The 20931-nt window shown below is 38.2% G+C and overlaps 1 protein-coding gene across 3 annotated transcripts in view; it reads left to right on the top strand.

Annotated features, from left to right (window-relative positions):
- HIBCH (3-hydroxyisobutyryl-CoA hydrolase) overlaps positions 1 to 20931 on the top strand; it is a 145619-nt gene that overhangs the window by 39517 nt on the left and 85171 nt on the right. The gene's annotated exons all lie outside the window — the stretch shown is intronic.

Below are 20931 nucleotides of genomic sequence, written 5' to 3'. Positions count from 1 at the left end.
TTGTCTTTCTTTATGGCCTTTGTTTTAAAGTATATTTTGTCTGAGTATTGCAACTCCTGCTTTCCTGTCTTGTCCATTGGCCTGAAATAGCTTTTTTCCATCCCACCACTTTTAATCTTCATGTCTCCTTTGCCCTAAGGTAAGTCTCCTGTAGACAGCCTATTGTAGGCTTTTGCTTTTTTATCCAATCTGCCACTCTGTGTCTTTTGATTGACTCAATCAGTCCATTGACATTTAAGGTAATTATTGCTAAATACATATTTATGGCCATTTTAAACCTTCTTTTCCACTTGATTCTATGTTTCTCTTTTGTTTCTTTCTTGTTTTGGTTGGCTGATTTCCATTTATTTTATGCCCGAGTACTTTTCTTTTTAGTTTTTGTGAGTGTAATGTTTGGTTTTGATTTATGATTGCCCTGTTTTTTAAGTATGTTAATCCCTTCCTATATCTGCTTGATTTAGCCTGATAGTCATATAGGCTCAAACACATTATTAAAAAAAAATGATCCTTCCCCACATTTTATGATTTTGATGTCTTTTTTTAATATCTTCATGTTTGTCCTTTTGCTGTTCCTTGTGTTTGTCACTTTTACATTAGGTTTTTTTTAATTTAATTTTTAGATCTGTATACTGTCTTATTTAAGTGGTTGCTTCCCAGTTGTGATTTCCTCCATCCTATTTCTTACTTTTTTTTTATTTAGAGAAACCATTTCAATATTTCTTTTAGAATGGGTTTAGTGTTGCTATACTCTTTTAGTTTTTGTTTGTTGGAGAAATTCTTTATTTCTCCTTCTATTTTAAATGATAGCCTTGCTGGGTAGAGTATTCTAGGCTGTAAACATTCCCCTTGTAGAACTTTGAATATATCTTGCCAGTCTCTTCTGGCCTGTAGTGTTTCTATAGAGAATCAGCTGATAACTTTATGGGGGTTCCCTTGTAATTAATACTTTGTGTTTCTCTTGCTGCCTTTAGAATCCTCTCTTTATCTCTAACTTTTGCCATTTTTATTATAATATATCTTGTTGTGGGCCTGTTTGGGTTCAACTTGTTTGGGGCCCTCTGTGTTTCCTGTATATTGACATCTGTTTCCTTTAGATTTGGAAACTTTTCAGACATAATTTCTTCGAAAATATTTCCAATCCCCTTTTCTTTTTCTTCTCCTTCTGGAATTCTTATTATGCATACATTGGCCTGTTCTATATTATGCCATAGATCTCTTATATTGTTTTCATGTTTTTTTTTCTTAATTTGGTTTTCATTCTGCCATCCTGATTGGGTGATTTCCGTTATTCTATCTTCCAAATCACTAATTTGTTCCTTTGCATTATTCATTCTCCTCTTTAGTGGCTTTAACTCAGTTTGTGTCTCTGCAAATGAATTTTGTCATTATTCTTGGTTCTGCCTTATATTTTCTATTTCCTTTTTAAAGTAGTGTGCATTTTTACTGTTTATATATGCTCTTAATTCCTTCATATTCACCCTTAATTCCTTCAATATTTTCATGATCTCTCTTTTGAATTCAGTGTCTATTAGGCTGCAGAATTCTGTTTCATTTTTGTTGTTTCAGGTGAATTCTCCTCTTCTTTTAACTGGGAATTTTTCCTGAGCTTCTCCATCTTGCTTATATTTTTCTTTCTCTGTGAGTTTAGGGAAACCAAATCGTAGTCTTGGAGGGCTATTTCTATGCAGGGGTGCCCCTTGGTATTTGGTAGGCTGTTACTATTTATTTTTGGCGTGGGCATTTGGATATTTGCTGTCTCTTTCTTCAGTGTGAGCAGGCTGTTATCCCCAGGGTGCTGAGTGTGTTTCCAGGGAGAAGGAGGCAGTGGGTAGGGCTAGTAGTCAGTGCTGGTTGCTGGGCTCTTGACAGTAACAAAGACCTGCAGGAAGGTGGTGCAAGCTACTCCTAGTTGCAGGGCACTGGGAAGTGGTACGGAGCCTTAGGCAGATTTAGGAGGTGCCCAGAAAATTTGGCAGTGGCAATGGCAGGGTCTGTGAGTTCCCAGGGGAGTAAGAGCAACAACAGGTGCTGTTTGGTCACAATGCCCTCCTCTGTGGTGCCCTCTGAGGTTATTGGGGCCACAAGTGGTGCCTGTTCATGGACCCCTTATGGTGGCAGGCCATACCCACCTCTGGAGTCAGAGATAACTGCAGTGGTTTGCCCTTCCACCTGTAGACATGCAACAAGCATCCTGTCCCACTTAGTTCCTTCATGCAGGAGGTGCTGCACGGGCTGCTCCTAGTTGCAGCATCCTGGGAAGTAACAGTGATCAATTATGTGGATGCTGCCCAGAGCATTTGGCGGTAACAGCAGCAGGGTGGATGTGTTCCCAGGGGAGCGAGAGCAACAACAGGTGGTGCTCAGTTACAGCACTCTTTTTTTGCTGATCTCTGAGGTGATTGGGTCTGCAGGTGGAGCCTGTTCACAGACCCCTAGTGGTAGCAGGCCACGTCTCCCTCTGGTTTCTGAGTTGACTGCTGTGGTTTGGCCCCACTGCAAGAGGCACTGAGTTGTGCTTAGCCTCCTGCTGCCCTTAGCCCACACATGAAGTGCCTGGCCACTCATAACCTGCATGAGAAGTGCCTGGTCTCCCATAGCCCCAGAAAGTTGCTTCGCCCTACCTGTAGCCTGTGCCAGAGGTACCTCAACCTCTGAGAGCCCACACATGTACAAAGATTCCTATGGCAGTCTGCCTCTCCTCCTCTTACCCTCCCCAATGGTGCCTTGCTTCTCCTGAGGGTCCAGACCTCGTCCTGGGTTCCCTTGGCTGTGGCATTGTACTCCCCATTCTGTGGCATACTGCTTCTTAGCCCCTCAGGCTTTCTCCATGTAGCCAATCCTTGTCCTCTCCCCAGAACTGACCTCCCTGAGACTCAGTGCCCAGCCCTGACCCGAGTGTCTCAGGTTGTGGTGTCCGGGTTGGTGCTGCAGACGATCTGTGCAGCTCTCACTCTGCCTTGCCCTTCTCAGTCCTACTCCTGTGCTTTTCTTGGAGAGTTTGAGGTCTCTCTGTCTCAGCTGATCTCCCATCAGTTAGGTGGCTTCTCAGGATGTGGATTCCTTTTGTCTTTCACAGATCCCTCTCGTGAATGCTAGTCCCGTCCTGATTCCTTCTCTCTCTCTCTCTTTTCTTTCTTTTTTTTTTCTACCCAGTTATGTCAAGGGTTTCTTCCTGTTTTTGGAGATTTAAGTTCTTCTGCCAGTGGTTAGATGTTCTCTGTGAATCGTTCTACATGTAAATGTGTTTTTTTGATGCGTTTGTGGGAGAAGGTACGTACAACAGCTTACTCCTCCAACATCTTCTTACAATTTATTAGAATTAAATAGAATTCTATGAGTCTTTAAAATTACAGTCCTGTCTGCTTTGTCGCTTTCTTCAGTTCCATTTCTTTCTTTCTCCAGAAACATTTTTCTCTCTCCAGAAACAACCATTGTTGTTAATTTTGAGTGCATCCTATCAGGCTGTAATTTATATTTTTACTATGTGTTTATGAACAAATATAGTATTACTTTTTTGTTTTGGAAATTTGCATGAGTACTTTCCTACTGTGTATACCATTCCTTAAGTTGTTTTTAATAACATGGAACATAACTGCTGTATGTTATTCAGAACCCCATGTTATTTATCTATTCTACATTAATGGGTGTTTTAGAGTATATCAAATTTTTACTAATACAGATTGTTATACCATTATAGGTACACCCTTATTGTCCATGTGCAAAAGTTTCTAGAAGAAATAGAAGCTGAATGAATAGATTAGAGTTTATTCATTTTCAATGTTTCCAAGTTATTCTCTTAAGTACAATACTTCAGTATCCTCATGCCCTTTCTGTCATTGTTTTGTTTTTAAACTTTGCATGTTTGATATCCTATTGTGGTATTAATTTGTATTTCATTGAACACAAGTGAGATGTTTTCTTATGTTAATCATTTAGGTTTTCTTTTCATTTTCACCCTTTGTTTATCTTTCTTTTGTCTTTTTCTTACTGATTTTATAGGTCTGTGTATTCTGGATTCTTGGATTTTATATATTATATATTTTATATATTATATATTATATGTATAACAAATACACTTCTCTCAGTCTGCTACTTTATCTTTTAGTATATACAAGTTTTTGTTTGATTAAGTAAAATGTATCCATGCTTTTCCTTTATAATTTCTACTTTTTTGCATTTTAAAAACACTTATTAACATGGACACTTTTAAGATGTTCTTTTATATTTTCTTTTTTTTTTTTTATCTTTTTGCTATTTTTTGGGGCCACTCCCGTGGCATATGGAGGTTCCCAGGCTAGGGGTCTAATCGGAGCTGTAGCCACTGGCCTACGCCAGAGCCACAGCAACGCGGGATCCGAGCCGCGTCTGCAACCTACACCACAGCTCACGGCAAAGCTGGATCGTTAACCCACTGAGCAGGGGCAGGGACCGAACCCGCAACCCCATGGTTCCTAGTCGGATTCGTTAACCACTGCGCCACGGCGGGAACTCCCTATATTTTCTTTGAATAGTTTTTTATATTCCAAGTCTGTAATGTATTTGCATTTTTTTTTGCATGTGATGTCATCTAACTTTATTTTCCAGCTGGAAAGCCAGATGCTATAATGTCTTTTATTGAATACTTCATGCCTTCCTTACTAATTTTAATGATACTTCTATCATATATTAATTTCTTTTTTAAAATTTTATTATTTTTTAATTTTTTTGTTTTTATTATTACTCAAATGAATCTATCACATCTGTAGTTGTGTAATGATCATAACAATCTGATTTCACAGGATTTCCATCCCACAGCCCAAGCACATCCCCCCACTCCCCAAACTGTCTCCTCCGGAGATGGTAAGTTTTTCAGTGACTGTGAGTCAGCATCTGTTCTGCAAAGAAGTTCCGTCTGTCCTTTTTTCAGATTCCACATGTCAGTGAAAGCATTGGATGTTGGTGTCTCATTGTATGGCTGACTTCACTCAGCATGATCATTTCTAGGTCCATCCATGTTGCTAAAAATGCCCTTATTTCGTTCATTTTAATGGCTGAGTAATATTCCATTGTGTATATGTACTACATCTTCTGGATCCACTCCTCCGTCGATGGACATTTAGGTGGTTTCCATGTCTTGGCTATTGTAAGTAGTGCTGCAATGAACAATGGAGTACGTGTGTCTTTGTGAGTCGTGGTTTTCTCTGGATAGATGCCCAGGAGTGGGATTGCTGGATCAACTGGTAGTTCTATTTTGAGTTTTCTGAGGCATCTCCATACTGCTTTCCACAGTGGTTGCACCAATTTACAATCCCACCAGCAGTGCACTAGGGTTCCTTTTCCTCCACACCCTCTCCAGCACTTCTTGTTTGTAGACTTTTTGATGATGGTCATTCTGGCTGATGTGAGGTGGTACCTCATGGTGGTTTTAATTTGCATTTCTCTAATAATGAGTGATGTTGAACATCTTTTCATGTGTTTTTGGCCATCTATATGTCTTCTTGGGAGAACTGTCTGTTTAGATCTTCTGACCATTTCTTGATGGGGTTGTTTGGGTTTTTTTTTTTTTTTTTTTTTTTTTTTTTAGTATAGAGCTGCAGAAGGTGTTTATGGAGATGAATCCCTTGTCAGCTGATTCATTTGCAAAGATTTTCTCCCATTCTGTGGGTTGTCTTTTCATTTTGTTTAGGATTTCCTTTGCTGTACAGAAACTTTGAAGTTTGGTTGAGTCCCATTTGTTTATTTTTGTTTTTATTGTCATTACTCTGAGGTGGATCTGAGAAGATGTTGCTGTCGTTCATGTCAGAGAGTGTTTGGCCTATGTTTTCCTCTAGGAGTTTGATAGTGTCTGGTCTTATATCTAGGTCTTTAATCCATTTGGAGTGTATTTTTGTGTATGGTGTTAGGGAGTGTTCTAATTTCATTCTTTTCCATGTGGCTGTCCAGTTTTCCCAGCACCACTTATTGAACAAGCTGTTCTTTCTCCATTGTATATCCTTGCCTCCTTTGTCATAGATGAGTTGGCTGTAGGTGCATGGGTTTAATTCTGGGCTTTCCATCCTGTTCCACTGATCTATATTTCTGTCTTTGTGCCAGTACCATGCGGTTTTGATGATTGTTGCTTTGTAGTATAATCTGAACTCTGGGAGCCTGATAACTCCAGCTCCATTTTTCTTTTTCATGATGCCTTTGATTATTCTGGGTCTTTTGTACTTCCAAACAAACTTTAAAATATTTTGTTCAAGTTCTGTGAAAAATGTCCTTGGTAATTTGATAGGGATTGCATTGAATCTGTAGATTGCTTTAGGTAGTATAGTCATTTTGATAATATTAACTCTTCCAATCCACAAGCATGGTATGTCTTTCCATCTATTTGTGTCATCTTTGACTTCTTTCATCAGTGTCTTATAGTTTTCAGAGTACAGGTCTTTTGTTTCTTTAGGTAGGTTTACTCCTAGGTATTTTATGCTTTTGGATGCGATGGTAAATGAGATTGCTTCCCTAATTTCCTTTTCTGCTCTTTCATTGTTAGTGGTAGAAATGCCGTTGATTTCTGTGTATTTATTTTGTATCCTGTGACTTTGACAAATTTGTGGATGAGCTCTAACAGTTTTCTGGTAGAGTCTTTAGGATTCTCTAGGTATAGTATCATGTCATCTGCAAATAGCGATAGTTTTACTTCTTCCTTTCCAATTTGGATTCCTTTTATTTGTTTTACTTCTCTGATTGCTGTGGCTAGGACTTCCAGAACTATGTTGAAGAGTAGTGGTGAGAGTGGACATCCTTGTCTTGTTCCTGATCTCGGTGGGAATTCTTTTAGCTTTTCACCATTGAGAATGATGTTACCTGTGGGTTTGTCATACATGGCCTTTGTTGTGTTGATAGGTTCCCATTATGTCCACTTTCTGAAGGGTTTTGTTTTTATCAGAAAGGGGTGTTGGATTTTGTCAAAAGTTTTTTCTACGTCTATTGAGCAGATCATATGATTTTTATTCTTCAGTTTGTTAATGTGGTGTATCACACTGATGGATTTGCAGATATTGAAAAACCCTTGCATCCCTGGGGTAAATCCCACTTGATCATGATATACAATCCTTTAAATGTATTGTTGGATGTGGTTTGCTTGTATTTTGTTCAGGATTTTTGAATCTATGTTCATCAGTGAAATTGGCCTGTAGTTTTCTTTTTTCTGATATCTTTGTCTGGTTTTGGTATCAGGGTGATGGTGGCCTCATAGAATGAGTTTGGGAATATCCCTTCCTCTGCAATTTTTTGAAATAGTTTTAGAAGGAGAGGTGTTAGCTCTTCTCTAAATGTTTGATAGAATTCGCCTGTGAAGCCATCTTGTCCTGGACTTCTGTTTATTGGAAGTGTTTTAATCACAGTTTCAATTTCAGTTCTTGTGATGGGTCCATTCATCCTTTTCTATTTCATCTTGGTTTAGTCTTGGAAGATTGTACCTTTCTAAGAATTGGTCCATTTCTTCTAGGTTTTCTGTTTTATTGGCATATAGTTGCATATAGTAGTCTCTTATGATCCTTTGTATTTCTGTGGTGTCCGTTGTTACTTCTCCTTTTTCATTTCTAATTTTATTGATTTGAGTCCTCTCTCTTTTTTGCTTGATAAGTCTGGCTAGGGTTTTATCAATTTTGTTGATCTTCTCAAAGAACTAGCTTTTCGTTTCATTGATCTTTTCTATGGTTTTCTTTGTTTCTATTTCATTGATTTCTGCTCTGATCTTTATGATTTCTTTCCTTCTACTAACTTTAGGTCTTGTCTGTTCTTCTATCTCAAGCTGCTTTAGATGTAAAGTTAGCTTGTAGATTTGAGCTGTTTCTTGTTTCCTGAGGTGGGCTTGTATTGCTGTAAACTTTCCTCTTAGAATGGCTTTTGCTGCATCCCATAGGTTTTGGAGTGTCGTATCTTCGTTGTCATTTGCTGCTTGGTTTTTTTTAACTTCCTCTTTGATTTCTTCAGTGATCCATTGGTTGTTTAGTAGCATGTTGTTGAGTCTCCACGTGTTTGTGTTTTTTGCTGTTTTTTTCTTGTTGATTTCCAGTTGTATAGCATTGTGGCAGGAAAAGATGCTTGATATGATTTCAGTTTTCTTAAAAGTTACCGAGGTTGGATTTGTAGCCCAGAATATGGTCAATCTTAGAGAATGTTCCATGTGCACTTGAGAAGAATGTGTATTCTGTTGCTTTTGGATGACATGTCCTATAAATATCTATTAAGTCCATCTGGTGTAAAGCTTTATTCAGGGCCTGTGTTTCCTTATTGATTTTCTGTCTGGTTGATCTCTCCATTGCTGTTAGTGGGGAGTAAAGTCCCCCACTATGATTGTGTTATTGTCGATTTGTCCTTTTAAGATTGTTAGCAGTTGCCTTGTATATTGTGGTGAACCTCTGTTGGGTGTGTAGATATTTAAAATTGTTATATCTTCCTCTTGGATTGATCGTTTGATCATTTTGTAATGTCCTTCTTTGTCCCTGAAAATATTCTTCATTTTAAAGTCTATTTTGTCTGATATGAGTATTGCTCCTCCAGCTTTCTTTTGATCCCCGTTTGCATGAAATATTTCCTTCCATCCTCTCACTTTCAATTTGTATGTGTCCCTAAAATTGAAATGGGTCTCTTGAAGACAGCATATATATGGGTATGTTTTTGTATCCATTCATCCAGTCTATGTCTTTTGGTTGGCACATTTAGTCCATTAACATTTAAGGTAATTATTGATATGTGTGTTGTTATTGCCATTTTATTAATTCCTTCGGATTTGTTTTTGTTGCTCTTTTTCCTTTCCTTCTTCTCTTGTTCTTTTCTGCCTAGAGAAGTTCCTTTAGTATTTATTGTAAGCCTGGTTTGGTGTTGTTGAATTCTCTCAGCTTTTGCTTATCTGTGAAGGTTTTGATTTCTCCTTAAAATCTGAATGAGAGCCTTGTTGGGTAATGTAATCTTGGTTGGAGGTTTTTTCCTTTCATCACGTTGAGTATATCATGCCACTCCCTTCTGGCCTGCAGAGTTTCTGTTGAAAAATCTGCCAATAGGCTTATTGGGGTTCCCTTGTATGTTACTTGTTTCTTTTCCCTAGCTGCTTTCAAGATTTTCTCTTTGTCTTTAATTTTGGTCAGTTTGATTAATATGTGTCTTGGGGTGTTCCTCCTTGGGTTTATTTTATATGGTACTTGTTGTGCTTCCTGGATTTGAGTGAGTGATTCCTTCTCCATGTTAGGGAAGTTTTCGGCTATTATCTCTTGGAATATTTTTTCTGTCTCCTTCTCTCTCTTTTCTCCTTCTGGCATCCCTATGATAGGGATGTTGGTGCGTTTAACATTGTCCCAGAGTTCTCTGAGACTCTCTTCATTTCTTTTGAATCTTTTTTCTCTTTTCTGTTCTGCATCTGTGAGTTCCACTAATCTGTCCTTTACCTTGCTTATTCATTCTTCTGCCTCCTGTATTCTGCTGTTGGCTGCTTCTAGCGAATTTTTTATTTAAGTTATTGTATTTTGCATCTCTTCTTGTTTAAGTTTTATATCTTGTATCTCTTTGCTCAGTGTTTCCTGTAAGTTATCCATCTTTGCCTCCAGTTTATTTCCAATGTCTTGCATCTTCTTCAGCATCAACAGTCTAAAGTCTTTTTCCTGGAGGCTGAGAATCTCCTCATGGCTTAGCTGATTTTCTGGGATTTTTCCTTTCTCCCTCATCTGAGTTATAGTTCTCTGTCTTTTCATTTTTATAGGTTTTTGGTGTGGTGACCTTCTTACAGATAATAGAGTTAAAGCCTCTCTTATGTCTGTTGTCTGCCCCCCTGTGGCTGAAGTCAGAGTGGGGGGCTTGCTGTAGGCTTCCTGATTAGAGGGGCTGATGCCCACTGCTTGTTGGAGCATGTTCTAATCCCTCTGGTGGGTGGAAATTAGTCTCTGGATGGGATTAGAAGCAGTTGTGTGCCTGAAGGGTCTTTAGGTAGCCTGTTTACTGAAAGGCGGGGCTGTGATCCCACCTGGGTTGTTGTTTGCCGTGGGCCTTCTTAGCAGCTGACTGATGGGTGGGGTCAGATTTTCCCAAAATGGCCACCTCCAGAGAAAGGCACAGCTGCTGAATACTCCCGAGAGCTTTGCTTTCAATGTCCTTCCCTCACAACAAGCCATGTTCACCCCTCTTTTCCCAGGTTGTCCTCCAAGAACTTTAGTCATATTTGACTCAGATTCCCATGGAGACTTTGCTCTGCCCTGGCACCCAGTGCACGTGAAAGTCCGTTTGCACCTTTTAAGAATGGGGTCTCTGTTTCCCCCAGTACCATGGAGTTCCTGCACACAAGGTCCACTGGCCTTCAGTGCCAGATGCTCCGGGGCTCTTTCTTCCTGTGCCAGATCCCCACACGTGAGAGTTTGATGTGTGACTCAGAACTCTCACTCCTGTAGGTGAGTCTCTGTGAACCAGTTAGTTTCCATTCTGTGGAGCTGCCCACCCAGAGGTATGGGGTTGATTATATCACGAAATCACCCCTTCTACCTCTTGATGTGTCTTCCTCTTTTTCTTCTGGAGTAGGATACATTTTTTAAGGTTTCCAGTGCATTTGGGTGAAGAATGCTCAGCCTTTAGTTGTGAATTTTGTTGTTTTTAGGAGAGAAGTTGAGCTCCAGTCCTTCTATTCCACCATCTTAATCCCATCCCTATCATATATCAAGTTCCTATATGTGACCAGGTCTGTTTCTTGGCAACTTTGTACTTATGATGAAGCTACTGTTTCAAAATTATTATAGCTTTAAAATATGTCTTTATCTGGTAGGACAAGTTGCTCTTGTTTTCTTTCAGGATTGTCTTAGCTAGTCTTGGACTTGTGATTTTCCAAGTGAGTTTAAAATTTTTGTGATTTCACGGAAGATTTTATTGAGATTTGGATTGGAATGACAATGAATTATAGATTAATTTTGGGGAATTGACATCTTTGATATGGAGCCTTCCCATCTATAAATGTTTTTCATGTCTGTTTTAAAGAAAGCTTATAAAATTATAATTTACAAAGCAGAAAATTCACTCATTTCAAGTATACAACTCAATAATGTTTAGTAAACTTATGCAATCATCACCATAAGCAAGTTTCAGAACATTTTCATCAGATCGACTTTTTTTTTTTTTTTTTTGGTCTTTTGCCTTTTCTAGGGCTGCTCCTGTGGCATGTGGAGATTTCCCAGGCTAGGGGGTCTAATCAGAGCTGTATCCGCTGGCCTACGCCAGAGCCACAGCAACAGGGGATCTGAGCCACATCCGTGACCTACACTACAGCTCACATCAACACCAGATCCTTAACCCACTGAGCAACGTCAGGGATTGAACCCGCAACCTCATGATTCCTAGTCGAATTCCTTAACCACTGAGCCATGATAGGAGCTCCACAGATTGACTTTCACATCCTTTCATAATGTTTTATAATTTTCTTCATAAATAATCCTGCTTAACATCTTTTTTTTTTAAAGTGTTATTCTTAGTTAGCTGATTTGTGTGTGTGTGTCTTGTGACATTTAATGGTAATTTTGCCTATTATATTTTCTAATCAAGTATTTCTTGCATATAGAAATGCTTTTGATTTTTCTATTTCTGTCTTATATCCAGCAACCTTGCTGGATATAAGATAGAAATAGAAAAATCAAAAGCATTTCTATATGTTGTTACTTCCAATGACATTTCTGCAGATCCTCTTGGCTTTTCTACATGGGCAATTCTACCATGTCCACATAATTTATTTCATCTCTTTCTTTCTGGTCCTTATACCTATGACTTTCCTTGTAATACTTTGGCTAGGACCTCTGTTATTATGCTGAATGACTGTAGTGTCTTATTTCTGATGCCCATGGGAAAGCTTTTAAAATTTATCCTGTAGTATAATCTTTTTGTAGACCTTTATACCAAGTTAGATGTTACTTTATTTCAACATTGTTATTTCCTTTTGTTTGTTCAGTTGTGGTGGTGGTGGTTGTTAACAGTGCTTGAGCATCTACTTTTTCTGATCTTTACTCTTCTTCTAGGCAGGAATTTACTGAGTTCCAGGATCAGCAGTTAGTTAAGTCTCACAAATCATGTGGCTTTTTCTCCTGTGAGGCTTTATGCAGGTAGCTCATTGTGTACATGTGTGGCCTAGTACTTATTCCTGACTCAGAACTGATACACACACACTCGTAATCTTTGGCTGTAGCTTCCACACAGCTGTTGATGTTGAGTTTCTTATTTATTTCTGGCACCTGGGGATTTCTGTTGTTTGGCTTTGAACTTGGATATACATTTAAAACAAAAATTTTTTTTGAATTTCTATGTTTTTAAAGTAGGAGTGGAGAAAAGAGGCTGTTTCCCAGTTTGACTCAGTGAGCCATGTTGAATGGACACTTACTTCTAAAATTCTACAGTGAGAACCTACTGTATAGTGTTGGAAAATCTCAATAGTTTGTAATAATCTTTCTGGGAAAAAGAATGGATATGTTTGTATGTATGACTGATTCACTTTGCTGTGCACCTGAAACTAGTGCAACATTGTAAGTCAACCACACTCCAGTAAAATTAAATTAAAAAAATTCTGCAGATCAGATTTACTCAGAATGTTTTATTCATTCTAAAAATTTATAGCAACACTGTCCAATATTACTTTCTGCAGTGATGAAGATATTTTGCTTCTGTGCTCTGCAATATGATCATCACTAGCCACACATTGCTAATCAGCATTTGGAATGGGGCTAGTGTGATCAACGAACTGAATTTTAAATTTTACTTAATTGTGAGAGGGGAAGTAAGATGGTGGAGTAACAGGACATAAGGCTCATATACTTCCACAAATACATTGAAAATACAACTATATGTGGAACTATTTGCACAGGAAATTTGTGAAAACCTGAAAAAGACCCCAAGATTATGATAGAGCAAGAAAAACATTAGGACACAAGAAAGACAAAGAGTAACAGAAAAAAGAATGAAAAGGAAATGAGATGGGACCTGCCCTCCCAGGAGGGAGCTAGAAGGAGGAATAGCTTCTGCACTCTGGGAAGTTTCCCCACCAGAGATGAGATCAGCCAAAAACAGAGGAGGAGCTCTGAATGGTCTGAAGCAGTTAAGAAGGAAACAGACCTCCACAAATGGTCAGTGCTATTGCAACAGGCATCTGTAGGCGGGTGCCAGCAGGTGTTGGGAACTAAAACTTTGGCCTTAGAGATCAGACCCAAAGAGGGAGCTGGGGGCAGTTACGTGGGGAAGAAAAGGGGTTGGACATGCATAAACCGCCTGGAGGGACTAGAGTATGGGGCAACCACAATGGAGAGCATCTAAGCAGAGGCAACCCTGTTGGGTTTGGAGACTAGATGCCATTGTTTGGAGGTGTTAGAAGGAAGGGGCGGGATCCACCACTACAGCTTTGTTCCCTAAGCCCACTTTCTCAAGCTGCAGGACACTCCTTGCCTCAGCTCAGGAACCACTTGGCAGTAGTGGTTGGCAATGGCTGGGAAGCAGCCCTGCCCTTAGGGCTACAGACTTCTTGGAGCAGGTGGAGTAACTGCCTGGAAGAATAACACAAGTTCCTGGTTCCTGCTGCTGGGGGCCCCGCACTAGTAGAGTCCAACCTGCACCAGAAGAGCTGCCAGCCATGGTGGTGCTCATCCCCTGAGAGAGCAGGGAAAACACAGGTGATTTGGCTCCACCCAGAGAATCTGCAGGGGCTCCGACCAGCAGGGCAGCGCCAGAAAAGCTGCTGGTGGTGGTGCTCGCTTTCTGATGGAGTTGTGCGCTGCCCAACTAGGGAAAAGCACAAGATACAGGACCCCAGCCAGTGGCCCTGTGAAGGCTTATGTCAATGGCACTCTTTCCACTGAGAAAGAGTGGAGAAAGATTGGGATTGCAATCTCAGTCTGCAGGACTGCAGAGAGTACTACCAGCAGCAAGGAAGGGGGAGGGACTGCCAGAAACACATCCTGCAGCTACAGAGACAGCCTGTGAGTGACAATTAGGAGACGCCCCCACCCTTGAGACTTTAGAAAGAGAGCCCTAGGGTGGCCAAGCAAGGAGAATGCCAGCAAAGCAGTGGAGCATGCTCCCATCTCTACAGAGAACAGTCCCTAAAGCCTACTCAGCAAAGTGGTGCACATGAACCACTACCACCCCTGAGAACTCCAGGACTGGGCATCTGCTTCAACATCTACATTCTAACTTCAGGGGACAATTAACAGAAAAGTAAACACTATGAGATACCAAAGAAGTATCCTTTAGACAAAGGAACAAGACAGGAATACATAAAAACCACTAAATGATGAGGAGATAGGCAATTGGACCTGACAAAGAATTCAGAGTGATAATAGGAAAGATGATCCAAGGTCTTGGAAAAAGAATGGAGACACTGATTGAAAACTTAAAAAAGAATGTTTAACAAAGAGCTAGAGGATTTGAAAAGGAAAATGAATAGTGTGATAGCTGAAATGAAAAATAATCTAGAAGGAACCAATAGCATGTTAACAGAGGCAGAAGAACGAGTAAGTGAGGTGGAAGACAGGGTGATGGAAATCACTGCTACAGAAAAGAACAAAGAAAAAAAGAAAAACACTGAGGAGAGTCTAAGAGACTTCTGGGACAACATTAAATGTACCAACATTCGCATAATGGAGGTTTCAAAAGGGGAGGGGAGAGAAAAAGGGCCAGAGAAAATATTTGAAGAGTTTGTAACTGAAAATTTCCCAAATATGGGAAAGGAAACACTCAAGTGGAAGAAGCACAGAGAATTCCATACACAGTAAACTGCGGAAGAAATACAGCAAGACACATACTAATCAAACTGACAAAAATTAAGTTCAGAGAAAAAAATATTAAGAGCTGCAAGGGAGAAGCAACAAATCACATATAAGGGAATTCCCATAAGGATAACAGCATATCTCAGGAGAAACTCTACAAGCCAGAAGAGAGTGGCAAAATATATTTGAGGTGATGAAGAGGAGGAACCTATAATGAAGAATACTCTACCCAGCAAATTTCACATTCAGATTTGATGGAGAGAGAAAAAGCTTCACAGACAAGCAAGAGCTAAGAGAATTCAGCACCTCCAAACCAGCTCTACATCAACTACTAAAGGAACTTCTCTAAGCAGAAAAGAAAAAGCGACAATTTGAAAGGAGAATATTAAAAATGAAGAAGCTCACTGGTAAAGGTAAAGATAATTTAAAAGTAGGAAATCACCCATTGACAAATACGATATCTAGCAAGCATGAGAAGAGAGGACAAATGCAGAACATTGAAAATGCATTTGAAATTAAGGAGAGCAGCAGGACAAAACAATTCTGGACACATATAGATGGATATATCAAAATATAAGGGGAACCACTAGTCAAATAACTAATGGTCACACACACAAAAAGGAAAAACCAAGCAAAACATAACAGTAAACATGGTCAGCAAATCACAAGAAAAGATGAAAAAAAAAAAAAAAAGGAAGACAAAAGATCCAAAATAGCAATCCAAAAATAATTCTTTTAAAGTAAATGACAATAAATACATACTTAACCATAATTGCATTGAATGTAAATGGATTAAATGCTCCAACTAAAAGCAAAAGACTAATTGAATTGATTCAAAAGCAAGACCCATATATGTACTCTCTACAGGGTACCCACTTCAGATCTCTGGACACATACAGACTTAAAGTGAGGGGATGGAATAAAATATTACATGCAAATGGAAATTGTAGAAAAGCAGGAGTAGCAGTACTCATATCAGACAAAATAGATTTTTATTTATTTATTTTGCTATTTAGGCCTGGACCCACGGCATATGAAAGTTCTCAGACTAGGGGTCTAATTGAAGCTACAGCTGCCGACCTACACCACAGCCACAGCCACAGCAACAGCAACACCAGATCTGAGCTGCATCTGCAACCTACACCACAGCTCACAGCAATACCTGATCCTTAGCCCACTGAGAAAGGCCAGGGATTGAACCTGCAACTTCATGGTTCCTAGTCAGATTCATTTCCACTGCACCATGATGGGAACTCTAGACAAAATAGATTTTAAAATAAAGAAGGTCACAGGAGGCAAAGAAGGACATTACATAATGATCAAAGGATCGATGCAAGAAGAAGAAATAACAATTTTAAATATGTAGGCACCCAATATAGGAGCAGTACAATATAGAAGGCAACTACTAATAGCCATAAAAGGGGAAGTTGACAGTAACACAATTATAGTGTGAGACTTTAACACCCACTTATAGCAATGGATAGATCATCCAGACAGAAAATCAGCAAGGAAACACAGGCCTTAAGTAATGCACTAGACCAAACAGACAACTGATATCTATAGAAATTTTCACTCCAAAGCAGCAGAATACACTTTCTTTTCAGGTGCACATGGGAGGTTCTCCAGGATAGATCACATCTTGGGCCACAGATCAAGCCTTGATAAATTTTTAAAAATTGAAATTATTTTAAGCATTTTCTCTGATTACAATGCTACGAGACTAGAAAAAAACTGCAAGAAAAGAGGCAAAAACCATACATTCTTAGAAGCTAAACAATATGCTACTGAACAATCAATGGATCATTGAAGAAATCAAAGAGGAAATTAAAAGATACACAGAGACAAATGACATGAAGATACAACATCCAAAACCTATGGGACACAGCAGAAGCAGTTCTGAGAGGGAAGTTTATATCAATACAGTCTTATCTCAGGAAAGAAGAAAAATGCAAATAAACAACCTAACCTTACACCTTAAAGCATCTAGAGAAGGAAGAACAGATGAAGTCCAAAATTAGTAGAAGGAAAGAAATCATAAAGATTTGGGCAGAAATTAATAACAGAGACAAAACAGTTGAGAAGATCATTGAAACCAAAAGTTGGTAAAAATTGATAAACCATTAGTCAGGCTCATCAAGAAAAAAAGGGAGAGGGTTCAAATCAATACAATTAGAAATGAAAAAGGAGAAGTTGCAACTGACATTGCAGAAATACAAAGGATTGTGAGAGACTACTATGAGCAACTGTATGCCAATAAAATGGACAACCTAGAAGAAATGGCAGGAAGAACAAAGGTACAACCTACCAAGAATGAACCAGGAAGAAATAAAAAATATGGAGAGACGTCACAAGAACTGAAATAGAAAACGTGATTAAAAAACTTGCAAAAAAACCAAAAGTCTAGGACCTGATGGTTTCACAGCTGTGTTCTACCAAACATTCAGAGAAGAGTTAACACTTCTTCTTCTGATATGTTTCCAGAAAATTTCAGAGGAAGGAACACTCCCAAGCTTATTCTATGAAGCCACCATTACCCTGATACCAAAACTAGACAAAGATACCACACAAAAAAAATAAAATTACAGGCCAATATCACTGATGAACATAGATGCAGAAATGCTCAACAAAATATTAGCAAACCACATACAAATATACATTAAAATGATCATACACCATGATCAAGTAGGATTTATCCTAGGAATGCAAGTGTTCTTCAATATCTACAAATCTATCAATGTGATACACTACATCAACAATCTGAAAAATAAAAACCATATGATCATCTTGAGATGATGCAGAAGAAGCTTTTGACAAAATTCAACACCCATTCCTAATAAAAACTCTCCAGAGAGGGCATAGAGGGAAACTACCTTAATATAATAAAAGCCATTTTTGATGAACCCACAGCTGATGTCATTCTCAATGGTGAAAACCTGATAGCATATTCACTGAGATCAGGAACAAGACAAGGAGGCCGTCTTCATCAATGGTTATTCACCATAGTCTTGGAAGTCCCAGTCATGGCAATTAGTGAAGAAAAAGAAAAGGAATCCAAATTGGAAAAGAAGTAAAGCTATTCCATTTTGCAGATGACATGATTCTATACCTAGAAAATCCTAAAGACACTACCAGAAAACTGTTAGAACTCATGGATAAGTTTGGTAGTCTCAGGATACAAAATTAATACACAGAAATCAATTGCATTTCTATATATCAACAATGAAATGTCAGAAAGAGAAATGAGGGAAATAATCTCATTTACCATTGCATCAAAAAGAATAAAACACCTAGGAATAAACCTACCTAAAGAGACCAAAGACTTATACTCTGAAAACTATAAGATACTGATGCAAAGAATCAGAGAAGACGAAAATAGATGGAAAAATATACCATGCTCTTGGATTGGAAGAATTAATATATTCAAAACAGCAATACTACTTAAGGCAATCTACCGATTCAGTGCAATCCCTATCAAATTTCCAATGACATTCTTTACGGAACTAGAACAAAACATTTTAAAATTTGTTTGGAAACATGAAAGACCTTCAATAGCCAAAGCAATATTGAAAAGAAAAAAAATGGAACCGGAGGAATCAGGCTCCCTCACTTTAGACTCTACTACAAAGCTGCAGTCATCAAGATAGCATGGTTCTGGCACAAAAACAGCAATATAGATCAATGGAACAAGATAGAAAGCCCAGAAATAAACCCAAACACCTATGGTCAACTAATCTATGACAGAGGAAGCAAGATCATACAGTAGAAGATAGTCTTTTCAATAAATGGTGCTGGGAGAACTGAACAACTGCATGTAAGAGAATGAAGTTAGAACATTGTCTAACACCATACACAAAAATAAACTCAAAATAGCTTAAAGACCTAAATGTAAGGCCAGATACTATAAAATTCCTAGAGGAAAACAGGCAGAACACTGGCAGAAATCACAGCAACATCTTGTTTGATCCACCTCCTAGAATAAAGACAATAAAGACACAAACCAGTGGGACCTAATTAAACTCAAAAGCTTCTGCACAGCAAAGGAAACCATTAAAAAATGAAAAAAAAGCCCACAGAATTAGAGAAAAATTTTTGCAAATGACTCAACTGACAAAGATTTAGTCTCCAAAATATATAAACAACTCATACAACTCAAGAACAAAAAACAAACAAACAACCCAGTTGAAAAATGGGCAGAAGACCTAAATAGACATTTCACCAAAGAAGACATGCAGATGGCTAGCAAGCACCTGAAAAAATGCTCGATATCGTTAATTATTAGAGAAATGCAAATGAAAACTACAATGAGGTACCACCTCACACCAGTCAGAATGGCCATCATTAACAAGTCAACAAATGACAAATGCTGGAGAGGGTGTGGAGGAAAGGGTATCCTCGTACACAGTTGGTGGGAATGTAAATTGGTAAAACCACTATGGAAAACACCTCAGAAAACTAAATATAGAAACTACCATATGACCCAGCAGTCCCACTCCTTGGCACATATCCAGACAAAAATTTCCTTGAAAAAGATATATACACCCATATATTCATCTCAGCACTATTCACAATAGCCAAGACATGGAAGCAACCTAAAAATGCTCATTGACCAATGAATGGGATATAGGAAGATGTGGTACATAGGTGCAGTGAAATACTACTCAGCCATAAAAAGGACAAAATAATGCCATTTGCAGCAACATGAATGGAAGTAGAGATTCTCATACTAAGTGAAGTAAGTCAGAAAGAGAAAGACAGCATATGACATCACTTGTATGTGGAGTCTAAAATATGGTACAAATGATCTATCTACAAAACAGAAAAGATCATGGACATGTGGCGCTCATGTTTGCTGGGGGAAGGGGGAGGCAGTGAGATGGATTGGGAATCTGGGGTTAGTAGATGAAAACTTTTATTTGAAGTGAACGGGCAATGAGATCCTGCTGTATAGCACAGGGAACTATATATCTAAAAACTTGTAATGGACCATGATGGAGGATAATGTGAGAAAAAGAATGTGTATATATATATATGTGTGTGTGTATATATATGTATGTATATATGTATGACTGGGTCACTTTGCTGTACAATAGAAATTAACAGAACATTGTAAATTAATCATAATAAAAATTTAAAAAATAAAAAGGATAAGCCAAAAAAATTTATTTTGATTAATTTTAATCTAAATAACTACATTTGCTGTTGGCTTCTAAATTAGTGCAGTTCTGTACTAAATTAAAGTGGGGAGAAAACCTCTAAGCGGTTTGAAACAATGTTAATATATATAGAGAAAACCTTCAAGATATAATTTCTGTACATTACAATGACCTATTTTAGTCATTAAGGAATTTAACAATTAGATTCTGGCTTTGTGAACTTCATCACTTAGCTTCTGATATTTTGTATCTAAAACATACATTTCTGTAGCTGAAACTGTACATTAGTATCTCCATCCCAATCAATTGAGAAATCTGTTTCCATTGTGTCTAGGGAATTATAGTTAAAAATTGAGGGCTGTGGAAGTCCTTGTAAATGTGAAATTTAGAATTGTGCTTTGGTGACTCATTAGGCAAATTGTGAATATTTGTAGAATTGCTAGATGTATCAAAACTGCATTTTATATTGGTCCTTAGTAGGGAAGTTGTTGGCAACAAGCTGTATTAGCACAGTGATTTATATTTCTATGTTGTTGGCAACTTCCTCTCTCAGAGGAAGGAAAAACAAAGGGAAAGGAACAGAGTAAAAGTTTACAGAATTTTTGAGCTTTAAGGGACTTCTGAGGCAAGTTTCTTCAAAAATGAAGAAACTTAACCATGTGTCATGTACATGATATATGTACATACATATAACTCGTGTATATATAAGCATAAATATATATGTACACCTAATACCATTATACATATATTGAGTTTTCAGTATATAAGTATCTAATTCCAGTATATATATTGAATATAGTTTAATGGCCAGTTAATGACAAAGCTGAGACTAGGATTTGGGTTTTCTAACTCCCAGTCTGGCCTTTTTCCTACATGCTACACTTGTATCCAGATAGTTCTTTGGATGCATAGAAAACAAATTATGTTCTTTAAAATATGATTGTGTTACATAAACATCAGTGGCTTGTAAGGCAAATGTTGTTTTCCTTAATAGCTGGGTTATTGAAGAGTTTCATTTGTTTCAAATTGAAGCATTGAGTTAT

The sequence above is a fragment of the Sus scrofa genome, chromosome 15 (genome assembly GCF_000003025.6).
Source record: "Sus scrofa isolate TJ Tabasco breed Duroc chromosome 15, Sscrofa11.1, whole genome shotgun sequence".
NCBI lineage: Eukaryota > Metazoa > Chordata > Mammalia > Artiodactyla > Suidae > Sus > Sus scrofa.
The sequence above is the reverse complement of the archived record's forward strand: the minus strand, read 5'-3'. Positions and strand labels throughout refer to the sequence as shown.